This window comes from Ambystoma mexicanum, chromosome 5q (assembly GCF_040938575.1).
Source record: "Ambystoma mexicanum isolate Mex_15411 chromosome 5q, UKY_AmexF1_1, whole genome shotgun sequence".
NCBI lineage: Eukaryota > Metazoa > Chordata > Amphibia > Caudata > Ambystomatidae > Ambystoma > Ambystoma mexicanum.
The window spans coordinates 1179030094-1179057895 of record NC_090933.1 but is presented as its reverse complement, the minus strand read 5'-3'; the positions used below and the strand labels follow the sequence as shown (position 1 = coordinate 1179057895).

The window sequence follows — 27802 nt, the reverse complement described above, 5'->3', positions numbered from 1 at the left end:
TAGACAGTTGTTGCCTTAGTCTAGCAGTTGGTCATTTCACAGGTCATTGACGACAGTTTGTAGACCCTCATAATCAGTACTTTTCTTTTTATGTACTATGGGTGAAACAATATTAGTGTGGTCTTTCCACAGTTGCTGTTTCTGTGTCTATAATCATTGGGGAAAAACTCTATAGCAGCGCAACTGATGTCCTCATGGGCACTTGGCGTATGCTAAGTAGTTCTAGTTTCACTGGGCAGAAGGTTATGTTTCATTAGCAGTTACATATCTGTTGGTGAGTATTGGGCAGTAGGATATGCTACTTTTGTAGAACAGCAAATACATTTTGGTTTCAAGAATATTAACTAGGCATTTGCAAGATTTGCTGGTAATCTCTGCTTCAGAGTAATGGAAGAATCATTGCATTTAAACCACTTGCATTTCTTTTTAATGTACGCAGTATAGTGACCTGCAGTTGTTGTGGCGCCCGTGTGGTAGATTATGCCGACTGTTGTGAAGGTTTTCTTGCCAAGTAATACTTGTATGTGTGTGAAGCTAGTAAGCTTGCAGTTGTTTTTGGTACCATCTGCCTTGTATCGTAAAAGCATTACTATTACGTATTGGCTATGTGAGTGTACCTGTTAAGTAGAACGATTGTCTGAATTGCAAGTATTATATAATATGCCATGGTTTGCATTTTATACCAGCTGTTGAAATGGAATGGATTCACTGTTAGGTATAGATATAAACACAAAGTGCTCATTTGGAACTTGTTTCTGGTCCACATGGCTGTAGAGAGTGCATGTATGTTTCCACATGTATGAAATCTGGAAAATGTTATCCATAGGAATGCTTTTGCTTTCCAGTACTTGCACTAAATACATTAGAAATTCTTGTGGATCTTCCTGTGTTTTGAATGTGAATCTCACAATTCTTGCACAGTAGTCCAATTCCTGCCTTATTTCTGAGACACTATATATGGTGTCAGGATTGTTTGTTGCATTCCTATAAAGAAGTAGCATTTGCAAACACAACTGGTTTGCACTGTTTAACTAAATGTTTTCAACAATTGGTGGCAATTGGAATAGAACATTGATTGCAACATTTGCATAACAATTTAACCCAGTTGTGTTGGAAATTTTGAATGGGCCAGATAGTTCTGTGTTCGAGTGATTTGATGGAAGTCCATGGGCTTGTTTTGAAGAGGTTCTTTTCTTTCTTTCTGCAGTTGTGTATGCATTTGCCTTTTCCGTAAATACTTATGTGGTTGTGGTAATTGATGGAGTAGCAGCTGCTTTCAATGTCTTTGGTCATACTGTTGGGAGATCACGTATAACTTGTGTGTGGACTAGTTTTCTTTTACAAAGTTTGCCTTTTTGTGGAACGGGTAAATTTTGAGATGGGGTGTGAAGAGGGCACTTAGTATGTTGTACTGTGAAATGCAAGGAATGTCAGCTTTGACTTTGTTTGCATCAAACTTTAGCAGAAATAGCCCTTCAAGTGTACGCAGGCTTGACAGTACGACATAACCCATACCTTCTTTAAAGACTGTACTGCCAATATTAATCAACACTTGATCTATGGTTAGATCTTGCGATTTATGAATAGTGACGACGTATGCTAGAGACAGAGAAAACTGTTCTATGCATATATACATGTCTTTGAAAAGAAAGGAATCTGGCTGTTGAGTGTCCTATCCTTTTAACTTCTGAAAGTTTGTCATAGTGGATGTTGACAAACTGAATGTTGCTGTCATGTGGGTACGTCTGGAAGCCAACAACTGTGCCAAGTGCTCCATTAACTAAACCTTGCACCACATCAAAGTTACGCTTGAGCATTACTATTCAGTTTAAACACAATGTTAACATTTTCTCCAATCCAGGTATGTTGGAGATAGAATTTTCTATGCTATTTCATCGTGATGTGGCTTGTTGACACATAGGTACTGTTATACCGTGCATGTCTAGTTTGTCTGTGGAGTAAATTTGCACTTTTGTTTGCATTTCTTTCTTTTTTTAACATTGTTTCATTGAATTGTGCACAACTTGCTAGGGTTGGCATTAAGGACATACATTTTACATTTCTGTGTGCTAATTGTTCTATGACATCAGTAGCAGATGGGTTATGCCCGTATAGCTCATGGATGTGTCTTCTCCTTAGTAAGCACACCAATCCGAATACTTTTCAAAATCTTGGCATAGGTGAGGTCTGCATTGGAACTGTTGCCAGAGATATACATTTCCTATGCTTCCAAGTTTGTTATGGCACAGTTTGTGTCCTAAGGTTTTAAAAAATAGGTTCACCTTTCGTTGGTGTTAATTGAAGAAGATCCCCAAAAACAATAACATGTTTTTCTCCGAAGAGTTATTCCTAGTCCATTTTGAGGTCCTCTTCTAATCTGAGGTGGATCAAAGCCAACATTAGTTTGGAGACCATGCTCACCTCATCTATTAGGCATATTTTCATTTGTTTCAAAACTTTGCGTAGCTCCATGGCAGATTCTGCTCAATGATTGTAGTAGTCTAATTTGTCTTGGTATTCCTCTGGAAGGAGTTGCAATCAGTGTAAAGTAACAACACTTGTGTTGTAGGCAGCACAACCTATGGGGGAAGTTACAATAGCTGAACACTTGTTGTTTGCCAATTGTTGGAGGAACTTGCAGATGTTTTGCCTTAACCAACTTGACCACTTATATACAGGAGTACATGTTTATAGTTTTGAAAGGTACACAGTTTAGTTTTGTGCTGCACATCATGTTCAATTACTTTAGTCACTGCTAGAAATCTGTTATGCTGGTCATTTTTCAGTTGTGATTGCAGTACAGCAAAGTTTTCTTCAGATTGCTCATACTGACACATGCTGTTTTCGACTTCAGTCATGGCTAATTCTGCCTCATTTACTATAAATGGGTCTCCAAGTGCCTTCCTTTAAGTGCATGTTGACTGCTCTCAGGAGTGTCTACATTTAGTTGTGCTTGAAGTTCTTTTTCTTGTTGGTGTTCCTTGTTCAACATGTGTTTGTACTGTGCACAGATTATATCTGTTATAGTGCTTTCACTTGCATTGAAAGCATCTTCAAAGGAGGAATTGGTATCCAATAAATCATCTTCTTTTCTCCATGGTTTAAAGTGCGGCAGTAGGGACATATAGTGAAGTTCTTTATGTGGAAGAGTTTTTAATGATAGCGTCATATGATTAATGAGGCTGCGTTTGGTAAATTTAACTCCCCTCACAACTTTCGATTATGTGTTTACCTTTTTTCTCATCTGGTTTAATATTATCTGTGAATGACACGTTTTGGGTTATGGTTTCCAAAGTAGTACTTCTGTTTGGGTAGTTTGTGTCAAATACTAGTCTTGTGAAAACAAAGCAGCATTTGATGTAGTTTTTGCACCAACAGTACTTGCCACACTTGTTTCTTTGAAACCAAAAAATGTGTGCATGTAGGTCACTACGTGCGCTTTCTGAAGGGATTTCACAAGTGACATATTTAGAATGAACTGCTAAACAGTGGCATCACTTTCTTACCCAGATTTAGGAACATATTTATTCCACAAAAGCATGTGGATGTGTGGTGCGGGTGGGGGAGACGGGGTCACCACCCCGTCCCATTAGAAAATTCCCCATCCCTTTGGGGTGCCCCACAGCCCCCCTAAAATGCGTTCCACCATTTTCCATTTTTTTCTTTGTTTACAAAACTTGCCTTGGTGCAGAGGGGCACATTGGTGTGCCAATCTGGCCCCGGGATCCCCAAACCTTACTGCCCCACTCACTTGGGGGCCTGTCCTACCATTTTTGGGGGCCCTCTCCCCCCTCACCCCAAATGGGTGGCGGGGGCACCTCATGCAGGCCTCCCTGGGCCTCCTACAAACGGCTGTGTGAGGTACACCCCTCTCCATTTGCCAAGGCAAGTTTCGTAAACAAAAAAAAAATGGAAAAGGTACACTACACTTTAGGGCGGGCTGAGGGGCACCCTAAACCGCCAGGTAATTTTCTAATGTAATGGGGGGTGACCCTCTACCACCACACCAAATGCAGGGGGGGCATCTCATTCAGCCCTCCCTGGGGGCAGATCAGAGGGGGGCATGTCATGCATCCCTCCCTCGGGTCAGATGCCCCTCCCTAGGAGCAGATATGTGGCCCCAAGGAGGGCTACAAGGGGTGTGCCCCTAATTCCCCTTGGGTTAGGAGGAGAGGGCCACCCCCCTTTTCTGTAAAATATATCCCTGGTGGCTTGTGGCCCCTCAATCCCACCCAAAATTCCCTTTTGTTATTTTCATTTTTATTTGCCCCCTTCCCTGGGGGCAGATGATCAGCCATCTGCCCCGAAGGGGGGCTAACCTGCAGGCCCCATCCTTTTGGGGGCCTACACTCTAATTCCTGGTAGCCCTCCTCACCCCCCAATTGGATGGGAGCCACCTCATGTACTTGGTGTGGGAGGGGGAGGGCCACCACCATTTCATGGGGGCAAAAAAATACCAGGCTATCCACCCCCACCCCCATCCCATTTCAATCAAGGAGGGAATCCCAAGGACGAGATAGCTTGTCCTTGCCACTAATGAGGTTAAACATGACACACACATGAGGGGAGGGCAGGGAGGGTAGGGAAGGGGCACCAACCACAGGGATAAGAAGGGGCCTATAGAGAGAGGAAGATGTTGATTGTGCATCATTGAGATACGGGGCAGTTTCCTTCATGGTCACGTACCACAACCTCGAAACCACTGTGTCATAGTAAACGCACAAAACAGTGACTTTTGAAAGGTGAGGATCTATTGCATTGCGTATGTCCTGTGAGGCTCTTGGAGGGATTTGCTGTGCCACAGGAGTGTCCCTTGTGGTGACAGGAGCAGCTGTTGACAATGCTGTAGTGGAACTGAACCTACTACCCTGTTCGAAGGGTATGACCCCCAGAACTGCTACTTTGTGGCTGAATCTCAGATGTTGCTGCATGGAGGTAGTCCCATAACTGTACAGGCCAAGTTTGCCACGACTGAGTACCATGTTGCACTCCTTGCAGTGAACCTTGGCCACACTAGCCTTGGGCTTATTTCCAACAGTGATAAAGAGCTTCTACACCCAATACTCACATTGGCAGGTGCTAATGGGGACTTCCACTACCTCATTCTCTTTGTCCTCTTTTTCTTCCTTTGCATCGTCACGCCGGTTCCCCTTTCCATGCTCTTGGGCAGGTGGTGGTGGCATTGGTGGGGGTGGGTTGGTGCTGAGGCAGAGGCAGCAACAGAGGTAGACATGGATGACATTATAGCAATAAAAGTAGCCTGGAACCAGGAACAGAGCAATCTGCAAAACAGCAGGAACACAGCAATATGCTAAACAGCAACCTGCAGCAGTACTCCTGGAAATTTAGCAATGCCAATGCCAATTGCAGCCAAGTGCTCTGAGCAGTAATCCAACAGTAGCAATGCAGAAGAAATCCAGCAGTAGCAAATGCAATGACAGCAAGTGCTCTTTCATGGAAATCCAAAAACAGAATGAGGAGCAGCACTGGGGTGTTGCCTTTTATAAGGGTGCTAGGGAGTGCTTGCGGACAGTCACATGCTTCAAGGACACTTCGAATGTCAAGCTGGGTTACAGAAAGTGTCCCGATCGCTAGGGGCATAGTCTGCGATATCTGCACAGGTGAAGTTTCAAAGTAAATCACCTTGGATTGGCACAAAAATAACTTTCTGGGTTTTCTCGGCCCAGACCCTTTTCGTGCATAAGGGCCTATGCTGAGCATGGGTGCGGTCACATGATGACATTGCAAACATTTGCACATGAGATTTCTTTTCTTAGCGCACCTATTGCATGGGCTAGGTTGTGCGCATGTGCATGGGTGTCCTATGTAAAGGGTTGGGGTCTTCGCACTAATTAAAAGTATGACACGTACGGCGGACAGTTCCGAACAGGCAAGGTGTGCGTAGGTCCAAGGGGATGAGATGTGCTTGCGCTGAGGTGTTCGCCAGACAAGGGTGGAGTCACCGAAGTGATGAAAGTAAGTCACTACTTTGCAAACATGCCGGACAGGCCCATTGTTTGTAGGACATGGGGGAAGAGATGTGCATGACACCAGGTGTCCGCCGGACATGGATGGAGTCCCCGACATTATTAAAGTACATCACTGCTTTGTGGAAATGCCGGACATGCCGGACAGGACCGTTGTTCTTAGGACCCAGTGGAAGTGATGCGCATACTACGAAGTGTCCGCCGGACAGGGCAGGGGTCCCGAACTAATTAAAAGTATACCACAACTTTGCAGACATGACAGACAAGAGCGTTGTCCGTAAGACACAGGGATTGTGATGCGCAATCGCCCAGGTGTTCCCAGAACAGGGGTAGGATCTCTGAACTAATTAAAGGTACGTCACAGGTTTGTGGTCAGGCAGGGAGTCCTACAGACACCTCCAGTTTGAATGCTGACTTTGTGGACAGGTGCAGTGTCAGTAGGGCACCTCCATTTTTATTCATTGCAGACATCCTGGTCAGTCACATGTTCTGCGGACTCAAAACTGGGCTTTAAAAAAAAAAAAAGAAAACACAGCAACAATGTATACATAGAACTTTATTTACACACATAAATGCACAGAATTATGAACAGGTAGCAGAAATGGAAACATATATAGGGGAATTAGGATTTTCCACTGGTGGGGCTTCAGGAGAGGAAGGGATTAAGGTCTCAACGTAACGTATTTGTTTACAGGGAATTTTTGAGGATAATTGGCTGGAATAGGGGGATGGGGTACAGTTGCAGGTGGGCCAGTGGTATTTAATGTTCTCCATGCTATGTCCCTGTGCAAAACCTTTTAAGTCGGCAAAAGTGTTCAGCACTCCACAGGCTCTCTAGTTTATTTCGTACAGTGTTTGTTTCATTTTCTATGTGCCCATGCACTTGTGGAGGAGTTACTGTTTCTGGGCTTTTGTCTTCATTTCCAGTAAGTACTGTTAAAGAAAGAAAATATGTTTCAGGTACATGTGAAGCAATCTGTATTAATTGTCTTACTTTTGAAACTGCACTATGTACCATTGGAGTCACTGTCTTCACTCATTTCATCACAAGGAAACTTTTCTTCCATCCACAAGGTGCTTGCCATTTATGTGTAAAAAAAAGTGAAAATGCTTTACTACTACTGTACACAGAGTAAACTTCACAGTTATAGGAAAAAATATATTGTACTTACCACTTTGTAATACAATTGTGCTGTCCGTACTTTCCACTTTTCCCGCTGACACTTGCTTCTCAGTTTGTATGTAATGCAGCATTGAGGTAATACTGTTGGAAGCACAGGTTATTTTTGTGATTGGTACATTCCATTATGTTGCACACTGCATTGATGCTTTGTAAATACAGAGGCCCTCATTACAACCTTGGCGGAGGACCATGGTGCTATTAGCACCATGGTCCATGTCGCTAAGGTTACGATTCCACCATGGTGGATGGCGGAGTTACCGCCCCATTATAATTCCCCATTCACCAATGGCCCCTTCCCCATTCTGATTTTTGAGCCATAGGGCATAATGGGAATGGGGAAATCAATAATTACGGCACCGTAAATTACGGTTGCCGTAATTATTGCCAAGGTCCCTTAGCAGGTTGGTTTTTAACGCCTGCAAAAAGCAGGTGTTAAAGTCACCATCCCGCTAAGGGACCTTGTAATCAGGTGGTAAGTGTTTAATGGCGCTAACGCTCTTTACGGCGCCATTAAACACTTACCGCCTGGGTTGTAATAAGGGCCAGAGTCTGTAGATCTATTTAATTTTTCGTTAGAATTCACTTATGAGTTGGTCTTTAAAGAGGTTCTGTTTCTTTGCTGTAGGCTACCATAATGTGAAAGAACCCCCGCACTATTGGGCACTGTGAATGCTGCCTGGCACACGCAAACAGTCGCATGGTCCGCGGACCCTGAGGTTTTTAGCATTGGAGCAGGGAGTTCATTATGTGGTACTGCGATATTGTGGAATATGAGATTCTCCTGACCACACTCGAGCAGGCAGGCATTTCTGGACCTAGTCTTGCTTAGTCTTGCCTGGTTTCATTCCTTTTTGACGAGCAGTTCTCAAACTGTCTCTTTTCAGGCCTTTTTTGCTCTTCTCGGTTAGAGCTACTTTGTGGAGTCCCTCAGGGGTCGGCTCTCTCTCCCCTCCTTTTCAATCAGTATGTACGGCTTTTGGCTGAACTTATCACTGCATGTGGAGTTATTTTTTACTCCTATGCAGATGATACACAGTTTATATTCTGTCTTGACTCTCCGCAGACTGCTCCCCCTGAAACGCTGGGAATCTGAATGGCAGCCAATTGACAGCAATTAATTGTCAGTAAGACAGAGGTGCTGGTGGTGGGCCCTCAGGAGAGAGACCATTTTTGGACGTCTCATTACTGGCCGAACACCCTCGGTCCCTGCCCTCCCCTCTGTGCCTCTGTAAAGAGTCTTGGAGTCAAACTTCTCCCAAATGAATCCCGAGAAGCCCAGATCTCTGCCATTTCCAGTGCTGGGTTTGGCAGGCTGAAGCATTTTAGGAAAATTCTCTCCCTGCTCATCGCAGAAAATCGTATAAGCATGGTGACATCCACTGTACTTAGTTCACTAGACTATTGCAATTGCATTTATCTGGGTCAACCCAAGTACCAGATCCAGCGGATGAAAGTTTGCAGAACGCTGCAGCTCGTCTGGCATTTGGGGCACCCCGGTTGACTCCTTCTCTGCCATTGTTACACTGTTTGCATTGGCTTCCTGTGGCGGCCCGCATAGAGATCAAGATTTTATGTGTAGTCCATCGAGCCTTCTATGATGTAGGCCCTCATCTTTTTAAAAATAAACTGCAAAAATATTGCCCAGCAAGAAATCTGTGCTCTAATTTGCATCAGCTCCTCACTATCCCCACATTTTCTCAGACACGTTTAGGTGGTCGATCTTTTTCTGTGTAGGCACCCAGCTTGTGGAGTGCCTCCCTGTTGACCTAAGAACTCTGCCTGACTACTCTTTCATAGGAGAGTCTTAATCTGCTCAACCGCTTCCTTCCTTCATGCTAGTCTGCTGGTATCAAGTATTCTGAGCCTGCCCCTCCTGCTACTGTCAGCTGCTAGACCCCATTCTGTTGGATAATAAAATGGTGTATGGTTCCGTATAAGGCTTTTGCATACTGTGTAACATGTCATAGCTAGCTAATAAAGCATCACTTACTACACACTTGTACTGCTACAAACAAAACATAAAGAGTCCACAACGCATGCAAATCTGTGGCATATAGAGGGAATATATAGTAACACAAAAAGAAGCAGTATCATCAGAAACTGTTCATAATTTAAATGGTTATCGTTATGTACAGAAATGATAGCTGCATTTCAGGCCTGCTTCTTCCCCTTGGAGGCATAGCCAGGTTTGTCTAAAAGATTGCCCCTAAAGATAACGAAGTTACGCCTGCCACAATGACATTATCATATGCAAATGCCCACACAGTGCTTTTGATTGAGTATTTATATGTTTTGGGTCAGTCTTGCTTGCTCAGGCCCTACCCGGTCTATGTACTGTGCCCAGGTACAATGTTGTATGGCGGGTTTCTTGGTGACTGTTGAGATACATTGCACAATCCCAACTAACCACATTTAAGCAGCACGTAAAAAGGGAAAAAAATGACTAGCTGCAAAAAAATTGTATGCCCAGGTACTTTTACCCACGAAAATGTACAGCTGGCACCCATTAATATACGCACAGTACGTAAGCATATATTTTAAAGTAAAATATACAAATATAGTTCAATTGACCTTATCCTATGAAGAAAGTGCCCAAGATAAAATAGCAACTCATGAACATCAGAAAAATAACCTGCAAGAGGAAATCCTCCAATAAATATGCTGGCAAAGTGGAAAAGGTGATCCCCATTTAAACCCAGCAATCTGTAGTGAAATAGTCCATGGAAAACAAAATCCCAATGCAAAACAAGTGCTTGTGGTCTTATGGGAACATGACAACCTGAGTAAAATCCTTGTACCCAAATACTTGAGCAAGCTTGCCAACCTCAAAAAAAGAAAAAAGGGGGTGGTGTCCACCCTCTGAAAAGTTACACTGTCCACCCACATGTGTCCTTTACTGGTGCCCTGAAAAGCAGTCACAATCAGTGGAAAATAACTGCACCACTGTCCAGGATTGTAAACTCTCCTGCTACAGTGTGGGCAAACACTCATGACTTACTTGCCCTCTCATCATTTCCCCTCCTCACAACAATGCTCTGCTTTATAAAGCTAACTTGAAAGGTACACATACAATAGTTTCACTCAAATATATAAATCCGTATTGAACTATGTTAGATAAATTGTGTACAATTTACCATTATTCCGCCAAACTTGACTGTGAGACTACAAATACCAGAATGCAATACCGCAAAAGGCAGTCAATGGTCTCTGAATGCACAACATTCAAGGACTGACAGGAGCAAAGTCACAAAAATAATCATGTGAATGCTGTGTGTTCTGAGAAATTTCAAACAAAAAAAACACACAGCATTCAGGGTTGTGGACTGTCGCTCATCCATGCAGTAAGCGGGACTGGCCCGGCTTAGTTTTAAAGTGAGGAAGGATCCAGCCTTCTTAATGTGTGTTTCTCTAAGTGGTTTTATACGGTGGGCTCATTTATTAGGCAACATGGCCTTAGGTGGCTGATCCCTTTCCTCGCTTTGATGCTAAGCAGGGTTTGTGCCAGTTACTGCTGGCATGGGAAACCCACTGTTGCTGGAAAAATATATATATGTTTTATTTTGTATTATTGACTGGGAGACTACAAATACCAGAATGCAATTCAGAAAAAGGCAAACAATGGTATCCGAGTGCAAAATCTTCAAGGACTGACAGAAGCACGGTTTAATAAAAGATCATTATTTCAGATAACAATTCGGTCAACCATCCGTGGAGTAACAAGGACTGAACATTCTTAGCTTTAAAGGCTGGCCCATTTCTTTAAGTGGTCTTGTAAATTTGGTTTATTTATTGGGAAACATGGCCTGAAGAGGCTGGCTGCTTTCTCGCTTTGAAGCTAGGCAGGGTTTGTCCGTGTTACTGCATGGATGGGAGACCTGGATAGCAATCAGGTCACTGCCCATGGCCAGTGATTTTTCACATCTGACATCATTATAGCTGAAAAAAAAATATTTTTTTTTAAACGTATTTGCGGGTACTGAACTACACATACCGTCGCCAATCAGTAGTCCTTTATAATCTCCAATTTACCCGTAAATATTGGAGAAATGACAGGAAAAATGTGTTCCTGCCTCCACATGTCCTCACCAAGTGCCGCCCTCATCTGTGCCTACTCCATCCACTCCCCAGATGGCCTCCTAACCTCTGCAGCCTTCTCCCTTTCCCCCACAACACACACTATTTCTGTGATGCAGTTTGCTTTGAGATGTTGGCTATTCAAGGTTACAGAAAGCTTTGTGTTGAAAACTCAGTCCCTAGAACCAACTTTAACTTGGTGCCCTCTAGCCACCCCTGATGGCATTTGCATATTTTCTGACATGCAAATAGCTTTTTTCCTGCGTTTCATTTTCCCATATCCTCGACCTTAGCCGCGGTTATCTCTTGCATCAAGAGAAAAACAAGATGGTGACTTTTTCGATTCTAAAAACACCCGGTTTTGGGTAAAACGTAGAGATATAGCTATCTATTTTTGAGCAGGGGGCACCCCTTTCTCCATCAAATATGTTCTTAAAACTATGCATGGAATAACCCCAAACCATGCATGGATCATGAGTCAATGCTTCGTGCCCAAGTTGTTTCAGACCTGGTTCAAATCTGTCAAAATGTTTTAGGGTGTGCCCTTTGAGAAAAAGTACCTTGTTTGTCTATGGAAAAATTAAAGGGAAGTAGGCCACAATTTTTGAAAAAAAAAATGCCTTTGTCTTCTTAATAACTTTTAATTTTTTTACTAATCATTACAATAATTTGCAGTCCGGTGGTGTGGGGGTAGTCCTTGATCACTTTTGGAATTTCAATCAAATCCGTTACTTGAATCAAAAGTTATTAATGATAGAATTTTGAGGGGTTCCTATGGGAGTCTGACTCACCTTGACAATAGGGCGGCTGTTGCCCCCCTATAATATATATGGATGAAAGGTTCTTATCAATAATTCCTGCAAAGTCTTAAATGTACCTGCCAGTAATGTGGTTTCACTTCAATTCATAAAATCGCATATTAATAATGGAAACTCTCACCTCGTGGAAATGTCCTAGAATGTTATGAATTGGATTCTAGCTAACACATATTACAGCATATTATTCTTCCAAAGGAGACATGTGTGCAATAAAGAAAAACAGATGTACAGCCAATTCCATGTTTTATGAATTAAAGTTACTATATGTGTCCTGAAATGAATTGTCTAATTATATAATAGTTTTCTGGGAAGTATTCCTCTCTTAAAGACTGACACCAAGCACAGAATGAACTTTATTTTCGAATGTCTCGACAATATTATACCACTACGCCCAACAAAAAGGAAGTTTCAAATGCACCTAAAAGCCCCGTAGTGAATCATGTGTTACTCTATGCACCACTGTGAGAATGATACACCAAGCTCTATTCTTGTAAATGCTGAATATTCCCAGGCACATTACTTTTTTTATAGTATCACATTTTTAGCTGACCTCCTGGAATCTTCCAGGATAAGCTTGAAATGGGATCTTGGCTGAACTATTCTCAATTTGAACCGCTGACTCTTGCTGTTCTTATCCCAATTCCCACAGCATAACGTGTTTCAACATCTCTGTTCAAGGATGCAACACTTCTGCAGATAATGCAATGAATTGAATGTTAACATATTTCATCCCCATTAGACTTCTCAATTCTTTCAGATTAGCTCAGTGCTTCAATTTCTGAAAAGCCCCAACTTGTTCTCCTGAGGTTTTAGCTGGTGGCTCCGGCCACAAGCCCCACGATATTAACTCACCTTCTGCTGTATGGGGCCTTTTGTAATGTCACTTATGCACCGTCTCTTTGTAGAGGAGTGTTCACGCGCCAGATCGCTTGGAAATGTGCATCTAGGTATGTAGTCATGAGTAGGAGATCTGCAGTGTGCAAACATTTCCACAGGCATAGTTGTCTGATTTTTCCACATTGCAACTGCAGAAAGTTGCACATGTTTCTGTTAGCCTGTGGCATTCATTTATCCGATTGAACGTCCTGCCAGGTTAAACATCCTTACACACAATTGCATGCCTTAATTTCATGAGTTTATGACTAACAAAACCTATACATAGCCGAATTCAAAAGACGCTGAAATAAATGTGCTAAAGTTTTTTTTACAGCTAAAGTAAATTTCTCTGAAAAGAAAACACACATAACCATATTGGAATCCCATTTTCAGATTCCTGTCCCTCCTAAAAAAAGTTCAATGTCTTCATTGAATGTATTGGCAACCGGTCCCTATGAGTTCACCTAGCGTGCCTTTAACATCTTCTGAAATGTAAGGCAGCACTTGCACACCGAGATGAGGCTGCAGTGTTACTTCTGAAAGGTTGCTTGCAGAGTTGCACAATCGAAGGTAACAACTCTTCAAGTCATCATTTATTTTCCCCAGCATACATGTAATGAAGTCATCACCATCTCTTTTTCAAGAACATGTCATCTCACTTGCACAAACAGTAACCACACCGGGGACTTAGATAATTAAGAAGAGAATGAGCACAGAAAGAGTTGACAGTCGAGTGAGAGCCTAAGAATGCATGGGGAACAGCGCATGTGGAATCGGGCAGAAAAGACGTGCAAGGCCGAGAGGAAGTGGCGATGAGATTGTGAGGGGGACAGCGCACATAGAGTCGGGTGTTAAGAAGAAAGATGAGCAAGGCTGGGAGAAAGGGGTCCTAGGATTGTGAGGGGGACAGCACACATAAAATCAGGTGGTTTGGGGAAAGACGTGTCAGGCCGGTAGGATGTGGAGCCTAAGATTGCGAGGGGAAAAGCGCATTTAGATTCAGGTGGTTAGGAGATCAACGTGCAAGTCAGGGATGAAGTGGATCCTAAGATTGCGGGGGGATAGCCCATGTGGAATGGGGCAGTTTGGGGAAAGACCCGCAAGGCTAGGAGAAAGTGGAGCCTAAGAATGCAGGTGGGACATGCTGGTCTTCAATCCTGACCTGCCTATTGCTGATATCTACACCATCACTTCCTCCAGCACTTCCTCCAGACAGACCCTTACTGAGATCCTCTTTTTCGTTCCCTCTCCAGGCCTATGGACACCCCATTTGGTCTCTGTTCTCTCTCCCTTTTCCTCCTCTCCCATTAATGGTGGCACTTGATGGGAGGTCCGCCTGATCCCGTTCCGCTCCTAAAAGACCATCATTAATGTCAATCTGAATGCCACTTTCTTGGTCCAGGGCCCTCAGCCCAATCTCCTCCTTTTCAATAGTTGTTTCCCCCATCTTATCAACTTCCTTCCTTCTCCTGCTAATCCTACCTAAACCTCTCTGGCTCCTCCACCACCTCCCTCCTCCGCCACCTCCCTGGAACCCTCTTCAACTTCTCTGCTACTCTTCCACCTTCTTCCTCTGCCTCCTCTCCGGAACCCTCCTCATCCTCTTTGACTACTCTGCCATCTCCTTCTAACTCCTCTGCCCACTCTCAGGCCCCTCAACCACCACTACAGGGCATACCTCCTGCCTGTACACCTCAACAAAAGTCTTTCAAATGTGGGCATCTGCTCCACATCGCTACTTTCAACTCTCGCTCTGCTGTCAAATACTCCTCCAACATCTGTCAACTCCTCGAAGAACTTGATCTGGATGTCCTAGGTCTCACTGGGGTATGGTTTATGGCCAGCTCTGCCACGAGTTTAGACACTCTCCTACCTGATGGATACAAGATCCTCTCCGAATCCAGAAGCTACCGACCAGGAGGTGGAGTATCTCTGATCTTCCTGGAGTGAATCCCTGCTTCTGCCACTCCAACACAGGCCTACTCCTCCTTTGAATGCCTGATCTGCAAGCTCTCTATCTATCCTGGCATCTCTCTCTCACTGTGGCCACCATTTACAGGCCACCTGGTCAGGTAGCCTTCTTTCTCTCTGAGTGGGCAGCTCTCTGCTCCTTTTTCCTTGCCTCTACCTCTCAACTTCTGCTCCTTGGTGACTTCAACATCCATCTGGATGCTTCACCATCTCTGTGACTTTCTCTCGTTCTACTTTTCCCTCTGGCCCGACACACTTTGCCGGGCTCAGCATGGATGTTCTCATCTCCTCAGACATCCTCCTCTCACCACTCCACTCTCTTGAACTGACCACTTTCATCTCTCTTCCCACCTGACGCTCCCTGACCCCCAGGTGAAGCCGACCCCAGCACTGTCATTGACCTTCTTGGTCATCCAACTCAAAAATCGTGTGTCAGTGGAGGCTTTCACTGCCACCTTCTCTCCTCCTCTTATACCTGTGACTGACTCAGACTCTGACACATCCCTCTCTAAACTGGATCCCTCTATCACTAACACTTGTGATGTTATTGCCCCTGTCATGAAGATCCATTTGAATCTCTCCTCCAGGTGCAACTCTGGGTATGACTTTGACCTCACCGCACTGAAACGCAAGTGAGGGCAAGCTGAGAGGAAGTGGAGGGCATCAGTAGAATCCTCTGACAAATTGGCCTGCTGCCTGCTCCAAAGGCGATACAGGCTCTCTGTCCTTTCAAAAAGACAGCCTACATCCAAGTCTGTGTCTCCCCGGCCACTAACTACATGGTCAAACTCTTCAAAATCTGCAAGGAGCTGGTCAATCCTGCTGCAGTCTGCACCTCTCCTGTTCGCTACAAGGCCCTCAGCATGGGACTGGCTTCTCACTTCACTACTAAAACTCAGGACATATTGTCCTCTCTCTCTTCTTCCTCTCCCTCTACCTCTCTCGGCCCCTCTCTGGTCATCTCTCCCTCTAATCCTCATTTGTCCTCTTTCCCCGTTTTCACTCCTGACAAGGTTTCTAGACATTTCTGAACTATGAAAGTGTCATCCAAGCAGGTACTTTCTTGCTCCTCCAGAACAATCAAGGACCACATCGACACCCTAACTCCAGCCTTGGCTGATTTCTGCACTCACTGTTTTGCTACTGGAACTTTCTCCTCCCCCCAAACCACTCCCTTGTTGCCACATTCATATCCCCAATAGAACTCAGACAATGCAGCCAGGGCATTGGGATGCCTAATTTTCAGTATTGTATTTATTTATAATGCGCACCTAACCCAGGGGTAGCCAGGCGCAAAGGCAGCAAGAGGGTTGCTAAAACTTAGTTACATACAGTAGGGTGAGGTCCAGCTGCGGTTACAGTGCTGGACGTATCACACCGAATAGGAAGGGTGGAACATATACACTATAAGCAATACTATATACATATTTACATTCAATGAGGAAAAAAGCCACGTGGTAGTGGCGCATCTGGGCATCAGAAGGTTGTTATGAGTGGAGTGTTTTAAGCCAGTGGATAGTTCTGGCTCTGAACTGGTGGTAGGGTAGGTCCTCCCTGCAAGAAGGAGGAAGGGAGTTCCAGAATTGCGCTGCTTTTACTGGAAAGCTGTTGCCTCCAGACATAGTATGTTTGAACCTGGGCACCAGAAGAAGGTTGGAATTGGCCGTTCTCGCGGGGCGAGAGAAGGTGGGTCTATAAATCTGGAGATGAGGTATTGAGGGGCTGCTTGGTGGAGGCATTTATGAATCAGAGACACTGATTTAAGGAATATCTTCTCCTTGGTGGATAGCCAGTTGACAGATCTTCTTGAATCAGAGATGTGGGCTTTTTTTGGGATACTGAGGGCCACTCTAAGGGCATTATTTTGGAGGATTTGGATTTTGTTTGAGATATATTTGTTACAACCTACATGTAGAGCGTTGCAATAGTCCAACTTGGACAGGATCAGTGCCCTGGCCAAGGTGGTGCAGTTGGTAGGGGAGAGAAAGGGTTTGGCTGCCCTAATGAGTTTGCAAGTGTACGCGGTGGTGGAGGAATCTAGATAGAAGCCGAGGGTTTTAACCTCCTTAGCTACCTTGATCTTGTTATCGTCAATTATGAACGATGAGTATTTGTGGCCCAGCTTATTGAGGTAGTGTGTCGAGCCTAGAATAAGGAGTTCCGTCTTGTCATCATTCAGGCATAGACCGTGTGAGTCCATCCATGCCTGGATGATGAGGTACACTTTATTAACGAAGGCCAAATCCTTGTCATAATCCCCCGACAACGGGATGAGGATCTGGGTATCATCGGCGTAATTAGTTCAGGTGATACCCAGATCGTCTAGATCATCAAAAAGAGGCTTCGTGAAGATGTTATAGAGTGTAGGGGAGACACAAGATCCTTGAGGCACGCCGCAAGTGATAGGTGTAGGGTCGGCTGCTGCTGACAATGAGAAGACTCTCATCGTGCAGTTATTAAGGAAGGATTGGATCCAATTGGTTGCTTCTTGAGAGAAGTGGGCAGCTTTTTGTAGGTGGTTGCACAAGATCTCATGGTCGACCAGATCGAAGGCCGCAGAGAGATCAAGGAGTAGCAATAGTGCTGTCTTACCCTGGTCTCTCAGCTCGTCTATTTGTGCCTTGAGATCTATAAGTGCAGTTTCGGTTCCATGCTTTGGCCTGAAACCAGATTGTCGGACGCCTAGGAGATGGAAGTGCTCAAGGTAATGTTGGATCTGTTGGTATGCTATTTTGTCAAGGATTTTAAGAAGGAACGGTACTGTGGTGATGGGGCGGTAGTTAGTTGGAGTGGATGGGTCTAAATTCGGTTTTTTAAGCAGAGGGAGGACCCAGGACTGTTTTAAGTTATTAGGTACGGTGCCTGATGTGAAAGACGCTTTTATTAGTTTGGTAATAAATGGTGCGAGATCACGGGATGAATCCTTTATCAGTTGAGCGGGGCATAGGTCTCTGTGGCAATTTGAAGGTTTGAGGGTGAGAATAGTATTTTCTACCTCTTTGGTGGATACTTTATGGAAATTAAAGGGGGGGTTGTGCGCTGGGGGAGCTGATTGAGTCAGGTGAACCTTTTTATGGGTGACTGTACTCGGCTTAATAGAGGCGAGCAGAGATTCTTTTTTAATGCTTATCTTAGTCTTAAGGGAGGAGATTTTGTTCGCTAGGGCATTTTGTATGCCCGTGCACCATTTTTTATCATTGATACATGAGTCAGGCACTTGAATCGGGGATTCAACCTCTTTAAGTATTGTGAAAAGCTCTCTAGTGTTACATTTAGCTTGATCGATACGTGTACTATAGGACGTTTGTTTGGCCAGTATAATTTCTTTTTTATATTGGAAGCTAGACTGCTCAAGTTTTTTTTTTGTTTTCTGAAGGGTAAGCTCGCCAGATTTTTTCATGGCATCGCTTTTCCTGTCTGAGGGCTTTAAGATGAGGTGAAAACCAGGAATTGATGTGTTTCCGGGGCTTACTCTTTTTTAACTTCAAAGGGGCTATTGCATCAAGGGATGAAAGCATGATTTTATTATAGATGTCCACCATCGTGAATGGATCTGTATTATCCGGGATGGCATTCAAGGTTGGTGTGATTAGCGGGATCAAGTTTTCGGGGGTGATGTTTTTTTTATTTCGGGATTGGACAGCTGGAGCTATGCTGTTAGCTTGTGCTGGGGTTGCCTCTAGGGTGAACAAGATCAAGTAATGGTCTGTCCAGGGCTGTGGGAGTATGGCGGAGACCAGGACTAGGCAGTTGTGCACCGCTAGCCAGTCCAGAGTTCTCCCTTTGATATGGGTGGGCTCGGTGATCTTCTCGGTGAAGCCCAGTTCCTCTCGGGTGTTATTGATAGTACTTGCATTTGTGTCTGCGGGGTCGCTAAATCCGAGGTTAAAGTATCCTAGTAAGATACGTTGTGAGGAATTTTTAAGATTATTTGATAAGATGTCTGTGAGGTCTTCTTCAAATGACCCTAGAGGGCCCGGTGGTCGGTAGATAAGGTGGATGGATATGGATTGAGTATTAGATAGTGTTACCTTGGCGGTTAGAGATTCACATTAGTGGATGATTCAATTGTAATATGGAATTTGGTTTTGGCTATGATGGCAAGACCTCCACCTCTAGAGGTGGTACGATCAAGTCTTAATAGCGTGTAGTCATCTGGTCTAGCATAATTGCAGGGCCTGCCGTGGGGTGAAGCCAAGATTCGGTGACCGCTAAGAAGTCCAGGTCTTCGTTGTGTAGCAGGTCGGCAATGTCTGATGCATGGACTACCATGGAGCGGGCATTTATTAGTGCACCCTTGGTCCTGAGATCTACTGGGTTTAGGGGTGGTGGCACGGATTCATGTGTACTTTTCTGGTCACGGATGGGCTCACGGTGGAGTCTACTGTTCAATTGAAGAGGGTGTAGGGAAGGATTCCTAGTCACCTTGTTGTGGGCTGGTTTAGGTAGAGGGTCATAGAGCCTTGGAAGCCTGGCTCGTAATCTAAGGTTCCTCATGAAAACAGGGCAAGGTATGGAGGTCATTTCGGTTAGTGTATGTGGGTTATATGCGGGCTCAAGTGCTGGTAAATTAGGTAGCATGGTTGGGTATTGGCTGTTCAAAATGTACAATATTGATCTCAGTAACACTGTATAAAACGCATGGAGATACATTGTGATATTGGGCAAGAAGGGCTAGTACAGTGTAGTTGTAGTCACTAGCAGGGTGCATAGGCAACGGGTCACCTAAATTCGATTTTAGCAATCAGGGCACAAAAGCATAGGTCACTAGCAGGGTGCATAGGCAGTGGGTCACCTAAATTCGATTTTAGCAATCAAGGCACAAAAGTATAGGTCACTAGCAGGGTGTATAGGCAAAGGGTCACCTACATTCGATTTTAGCATTCAAGGCACAAAAGTATAGGTTGCTATCAGCGACGCCACATCCCCTGCAGGTTAACGGTGGTAAATATACGATTAGCTGGTGACAGTGAGAATGTATTGGTTCAGGCTGAGGCAGCCAATGCAGGCCCATTGTCATCACATGCCTTTTGGACAACAGTGAACATCGAGAAGAAACATAAGAACATTCTTATTGACTTCCTGAGGCATTGCTGGCTTTGAAAGTCTGAGAGGTTGGGTTGCTGTCACACTGCCTGGACAACGCATTTACAGAAAAATGTTGTTGTCAGTTGTCAGAACATTATTTCCTGTGAAGGTAGAAGTATATTGTTGATGTCTGCAAGTCTGACTATCCTTAAACATGCTGCTGTGAACATTAGCCTTGGGATGATAAGCATCCACAAATACAGGAAATTGAAAATACTGCATTGTGGTCCATGATTGTATGTATGTTAGATACACCTCACAGCACTGACCTAACACATACGCTTGTGACAGAGAATTATGGTTTGGAGAAATGGCTGCTTGTGGCATAACCTAGACAAGCTTGTTAAGTGAAAATATTACAATGCACATACTGTGTACTCATTAAGCTCTTACTGAGGGTCCTGTTCTGAGCGACAATGAGATCTGCTCAAATTGAGGCTGTGCCGCAGGCTCCCTGATACATGTGGGAGGGTGCGGCAACTATGGGATGTGATGGCCGAGCAACAGAAGTTGAGGGGTTTCATGCAAGGTATGATACATATGGGCTGGGGTGTTTATACGTCTTGGAAGAACTACCCTGCCTTGTTCAGGAATCTAACAATGCTAGTTCGAGCATTGATGTGAAGGTCATGGAAGAGTCAGGATTGGTAAACCCCTCAAACCCCCAGCGAATGGTGTGCAAGGATCACCAACATATTGTTGATGGAAAGTGCAGTATGTCAAGAAAATGGCATGATATATGATTGGTTATTTATAACGCACTTAATACCCAGAGGTTTCTAAGCAGGGACCTGGGATTCGAACCTGTGGTGCTACGTGCCGTCTTGCTTCCAAGGCGAGCACGGTGGCCCTGAGCTATCCTCCCGAGACAGCATAGGATTTTCAACAACATGTGAAGGTTGGATGGGGTGCTGGTAACTTAATGTATGTGGGTAGGGCTGGCATGTTCACTATCTTCTGTGACCGACTGTCTTGTGGTTTTATAGATCATCAGACATCTGAGAATGTATTTATATTCCCGAATGTAATGTTTCTTTTCTGTAAAACTTGGTACACGCTGGGCTTCTTTGTTAATCTTAATTAATACAATTCATGTATTTGTATTTTGGAGTTACATAGGGGACCTCAATACATGATTGTTATTTAGGTCACAATTCAATAATAGACACACTTTAACTACCTGACACCACTGTGCCATCTGCTAACAATAGTAGTTTTTAAAGAGGAATTAATGTACTGCCTTTCTGATCCTTTGATGTTGCTTCCAGATATGTGAACACGTTTCACTTTCCTTCAAAGTCACTGTGGGCTCATTATGAGTGACCTGGTTTGCTGTCCCCTCTCTGTGAGGATCCTTTAAACTTTAATGAGGGCGCTCCTGCCTGGTTTCTGAGCACCTGCTTCACGCAGAGTCCTCTGATATCACAGTTGTTCTTAACCACTTGAGTTCTCCTTTGATTTTTAATAGTTCAATGGAGTCAGTTAAGCCGTCTCCTGAAAGTGCAGGTTTTGCCATCTGCAAAATAAATCTGCAATGGTTCTCCTCTGTGCACAGGTTATAGCAACTGACGCTCTGCGTGACAGTCCGTTCGGGTAACATTAGGCTAACTATGGGCGCGGTATTCCAATCCCCACTGTTTACTGTAGTTTTTCATCGAAACGTGACATTGTTTCATGAAATAACCGTCACTTAGCGTTTTCAGTCATGGACTCGTTATTGATCTCCTCTCAGCCAATCATAATGGTTAGTGTGCAGTCAATAACTACTGGTATTGTCTGCATTAAGAACATTCAGAAGCAGACGTGGAAACAACAATGCAATTTCTAGGCAATATTTTGTTTCAATAAGACACTTCATCTATGGCAGGATTTTATTTATTTTTATTTTTTTTTGCAGCATGCTATTTAATACACGAAAGAGAAAGAAAATAATCTAAAATGCTTTCACTTTCTTATAGAGAAACCATTTGCATGCTCATGTTGAACGTGTTCTACTTCGAACAAGTTGCAATTAAAATGCTTATACAAGACAATAATGTTATTTAAATACTACAAAATAAAACCACATGCAAATGTACAAACTCATTTTGTCTGTTTACCTTAAAGCGCAATTTTTTTTTACTTCACAATAAAAACCCCAAAGCATGTATCGCTTCTACCACCATCTGCTAATAGCTCTGTAGACCTCGAGAGCAGTAATTATTGCTTGGGATAATGACCCTTCCACAACTTACCTTGGTAACAGGTCATTGTCCCACGCTAATGACCCCTCCCTCGGTATATACATATTGATACTGTACATTTCATTATTTAGTTTTCGTGACGTTTGAGTCACGTTGTACAGCAATCACAAAAACAGTTTCACTACTATGTGAGTATTTGACTTTTTGAGCGTGATTTCAATGGTCGGTGAAAGCTGTTGGACGGCACACAATAGACTTTTGAACACTGAAGTAGTGCAAGCTTTTTACAGCTGCAGCTGTGAGAAAAACTCCACTGTGACAATATATGTCCTATTACACAGCACAAGGACATAGAATGACCAAACCTCGTATTCCTGTCTGCCCCCAAATAAACACACCATAACATGTTTCTAAAGAAAATGACAAAACATCCTAGGAAATGTTCTCCAAATGAGCCATGATACTAATCCAGTCATAGGCCAAATGATGTCCGCCATATTGGTCAAGATGTTCTGCACAAACATGCGGCCATGAGCCGTGAAGTTCTATCACACATCCATGGCTGTTGGAGAGAGACGGAAGGCCTGTGTTTCCTACAGACACAGTAGGAGAAATGTTGATAATAGAGAGAGCAAGAGAAAAGGCAGAGTGGAAGCTGGGGTGAAGTAAATAAGTCGGCTGAAAATCAAGGTGCACCACAGGGACGTCATTTCAACAAAATGCCATGAGTAGCGGAAGGAACACCACATGACCCTTGACCTCTGATGACATCACCGCAAGTGATGTCATGAGAATTGATGAAACACAACCTTTCAACCCTTGACAAAATAGAAAGTGGCATCATATTGCATTGTTCCTAAGTACAGCAAGAAAAATATGGTCACGATATCACTCTGATGTGACATACATTTCATACAAGAATGCATCGCCATATGTATCATTAATATCAGTGTGTAGAGGCCCATGTTACCAAATTACTTTGAATGCAAGCAGACATCCAAGGCCAAATGATAATGATGCATTATTATATAGCACTTACGCTTATGCGCTTTATATAAAACAAATATGCATACACTATCACCCAACCTATGTCGGTACTCATTTATCAACCTCAGAAGGATTAAAGGCTGAGTTGAGGTGTTTAAGAACAGACTAAATCAGTTACTCAACCCCTCAAATGTGCCTGAAATTACCCTTTAATGAGTCTAGTAATTATTGTATAGAATTCCAGAAAGACACATTGTTTATTATTCATATTCTTTCTTATTTAGGATCACTGCTCAAAGTGTTACACTTGTGGAACCCCATTGTTTTTTTAAGACACATGAACAAGAAAGCCCGCCACTCCAGAAACAAATGGCCATATGGTGGTGACCACAGCCCAGGAGTTTACACCTAAAAAAATAAAACAAATTAAAAAAAGGTGTTTTAGGGGTAGCAACAGAGACGACAGGGGTAGCAAGGGAGAACTCAGGGGTCACAGCTGCGACCCCTGGCGAACCTCAAATGACGTCCATGGTGCACCGAAGCTTCATGTGGATGAATCTTACACAGGAGTGGACTGGGAACCAAAAGAGGCCTGGAATTTTAGTTCAAACCAGCCTCTTATTTCACTCTGAAAATCACACGTGGGTGTAAAATGAAGTGCAGGGGGAAAGCACACTTGGGGTCTAAATTCTACTTTGTGAAGCTTCTATGTCTTTTAATTGAATTGAATGTTTATATGACTTTATTTTCTGCACCATCCATTATAAACTGTCCACCAGTGGCCAGATTACAGAAACTTTGCACCAGTGCAATAACAATTTTGCAAGATATTAGCAATAGGGCAAAGTTTTCCCTAGTGCAAGAATCATTAGGATCATATTAGGCAACGTTTGGACCAAGTGGCATTTTATAATGTATTATCACTGGTGCACACATTTCCCTATTGCAAAAGCATATACTTTCAATGGTGCAAAAATGCATTGAAAGTATAGGCGTTTTGCCCATGGTATAACTTTTTGCTGGTGGTATTGCTATGGAAAATTGCACTTGTCATGGTGCAAAGATTGTCTAGTATGGCCTCAAAGTGTTTTGCTCTAGCACATATTTTGTCCTATTTCTGGTACCATGCAAAATTTAACTTGCACCAGTGTAAAGTTTCTGTAATCTGGTCACAGCCGTCTAAAAATCAGAGGAATTATTTTCTTTCCTGGGAGAGATATAACCCAGATTACTATTGTGGTGGTGCAGGCGAGAATGCACGACACAGAGCCGTCCTGAATGTGAAATTCTTTATTTCTATGTGCAAACTGCCGCTGCATGCTCACCCTCCTCTGTGCATGCTCCGCCCTCCCAGTTTAATTGGGTCACAGTACAAGAGGCACACCTCGTCAGTGGTGATGGAGCAAGGTTAACCCTGAGAGTGCCAGGACACAACACCTGCCACCGAGCAAACAACGGTACCTTCTGGTGATATAGCACCTCCTTGTACTCAGATTCATTCAATGAGGCACACAGGTTTCTTTATGCATTTGACAGGGTGAAAAGGAAAGTTCATCTGTTTGCTCATCTCCACTGGTCCCATTTTAGATGCCAACTCTTCCCCATGTGGTTCTTCCTCAGGTGCGTCCCCATTATTCACAAGATATTCCTTAAAATGGCACACATTGCGAGTAATCACACGATGCTAAGTTCATGCGGTCACCATGGATCCATTGACATGGCATCCTGTCATGAACATCGAATCAAACAACGACTCTGACTTCTGGACTTGCCCGCGGCGCACCAGCACCCTATCACCAACATATATGGAAGACCAGGTGGCAGGTCTTCTCTGATCCTCATCTGCTTCCATGCTAACTTTTCTATTATGGTCAGCTGGACATTTCCCAGTGGTGCTGTGAGGCGAGTTCCTGCAGTCTCTTAGCATGTTGGACAGTGCTTGATTGAGGAACATTGAGCTTTGCTCATTTTGCTACACCATTTCCTCTCAACCATTCCATTGGCCTGCGCCACAGCAGCGTTATCTTCTTGTGATGAACATCCATGTACCGCATGAAACAGCTAAATTATATCCAACTGAAAGGCTGGTCATTGACTGAGTTGAGAACTTCTGGGATTCTCCATGCTGAGAAGATGTTGTCTGGCACAGTAATCACTGCAGTTGCCGATGTGGACGATATCACCTGCACGATGGGGAACTGAGAGTATTCGTCCATGACCACTAGCAGGTACTTTCCATCCATGAGAGGCACAAAGCAATTGACTGCAACCTTGCTCCAGCGGCTGCAGTGGGTAAGGTTTTTCTGACCTCATGGTACATTGACATAGATAATGGAATTGTATAGTGCATTCAACAAGGGTATAGAGCTCAGGAAACCACATGGTATATCTGACCTGGTGCTTGGTTGCGACCACCTTTCAAAGTGCTTCATGAGCAAGATCAGCAATGTGTTGTCGAATGCCAAACAGAATGATCAGACAAGGGTCCCTCATGACGAGCCCCTCAGAGAATAATGATAGTGGTCTTATACTTGCTTGAAAGCACACAGGACAGCCACTGATATATTGCTCCCTTAAAGACCATCCGGGGTCACAGAGCCGCACCGCCTGGACATGATAGGTTCTTGTACCTTGATCAGGGTTTCTTCATGGCAGGTAAATTCAATAACGAGAGTTGTAGAAACAGGTTCAGACATAAAAGTTTGGTTGAGAAAATTGACATACTCCTCTGCAATGGACGGAGCATGTGCCAGATCTGGTAGAGGATGTGGTGGACATGAAATCGGCTTGATTGTATTATTTTCCTGGCTTATGAATGATATTGAAATCATGATCTTGCAAGCCTAGTCCCTATCAATCTATGCCAAACAAGAACTTTTGAAAGTGTACACAAGGCTAGACCACTACAAGTACTTCCTTCACCTGTTGAGCGTTCCATCGTTCTGCATCTAATACGCTCTTAGTTGTATAGTGCATCACCCCTCTAGGAGGATCCCTCCCTGGTCTAAGTTCTGCATTTATAGCCAGCAGGACTGGCATCCACTGTCACCTCATAGCATAAACATTGATCAAAGTATGCCATAAGATCTACTAAGGCAATGTCTTGTTTGATTTGTTTGTAAGCGGCAGGGAGGACCATTGAAATGGCACACATTGGCTGGTTAGTGAGTTCCCTTAATGGTGTGTTTTTAGTAGCAAATTCCTTAATGTATCTGCTGCTGTACATAGCTATCCCCAGAAATGACAGGACATCGCTGATGTCCTTGGGAGATGAGATTTCTGAGGTGGTTTTACTTTTCCTGGATCAGATGATGATTTGATATCAAAGCTTTGTGATTGAATATATGTCCAAAGAATTTCAGAGGAGACTTGTGAAATGCACACTTCTCAGCATTGAGCATCAAACCTGCTGCCACCAGCACAGTGCACCCTTGCAATAGAGCATGGTTGTATTGTTCTGATGTTGACCCTAACCCGATGGCCTTGTTCATGTCTATGCAGATGTCCATGTCACTGACCGTACTTTTCTTCGAGTCAGCTAAATTATGTGAGACCCATGGAGGGGGACCCTTAATGGTTCTATGCTATCATTAGCCAGCATGCAGTTGATTTCTTTCTCAACTTGTGGCTCGCGATGAATGGGTATTCATCAAGAATGCTGGACTACTGGCACCACTGATGTCTCAATATGGAGTACCACTAGATCAATCTTTGAGATGCACCATCCCTTAAAAGAGAGAAGGAAATGGGTTCGCGGTGGGATGTAGAGGTTGCATTGCATACGCCACAGTTGCAATGTTCATGGCTATCGCTGTCGATCACTCTTGAGATTGCACCCAGGGACTTCCCCTTTGAGGATGTGATCTTCTGATGGTAACTTCCTATCTTTGTATGCAAGAGTGTTTCAGAAGTTGCATTGTTTTCACTGGTCTCTTTGAAGCCCATTGAAAAACTCTCAGGTCGGATGGCATCAAGTTTGGTGGTTTCAGCATATTGCTGAACTCAGAAATGCACATGATATACAACGTTGCATCGTCTCTAAGGAAACTTTGTACATGATCTCCTACCAATACATCAATATCACTTCCCTAAGCGTTTACCAGATATACCAGGTCTTCACCCTCACTGTGAACAGGGAATGGGGGTGACGGAGGATACCCCATCACGTGCCGAACTGGGATCACTATGGACAGAACACTTCACACATTTTCTTCATGCAGAAATCGTAGTCCATATCTATAGCACTTGCCTTGTGACAAGTCTTCTCACCGGCATGCTGATTCCGTATTTCTTCTTGAGTGAATGTGAGATTTGGTAAAGCGGTTCGCCTTTGGGATCTTTTCCAATTTCGATCTGTGAACCTTGGACTTCGGCCCTTGCTTCAGTTCTGGCTATCATGAAAACTTAGCAAACTAAACCCATCCAAGACTGAACTCATCCTCATTGTGTGAAAACAAAGTGAAAATATCGAGGCTGAGTACCCCAAAAGGAAATACACCAAACACGGGTTACAAAGGACCATACAAAGATTTTTTATTTTATACTGAACAGTTTCAAAGGACAAAAGTAACAGATAGCTATCGGCCCTCAGTACAACACAGCGAACTCCAGCGTGGTTCGGTGTGCTCAGCGATT

At 43.8% G+C, this 27802-nt stretch overlaps 1 protein-coding gene across 4 annotated transcripts in view; it reads left to right on the top strand.

Annotated features, from left to right (window-relative positions):
* FAM135B (family with sequence similarity 135 member B) overlaps nt 1-27802 on the top strand; it is a 1878784-nt gene that overhangs the window by 1559562 nt on the left and 291420 nt on the right. The gene's annotated exons all lie outside the window — the stretch shown is intronic.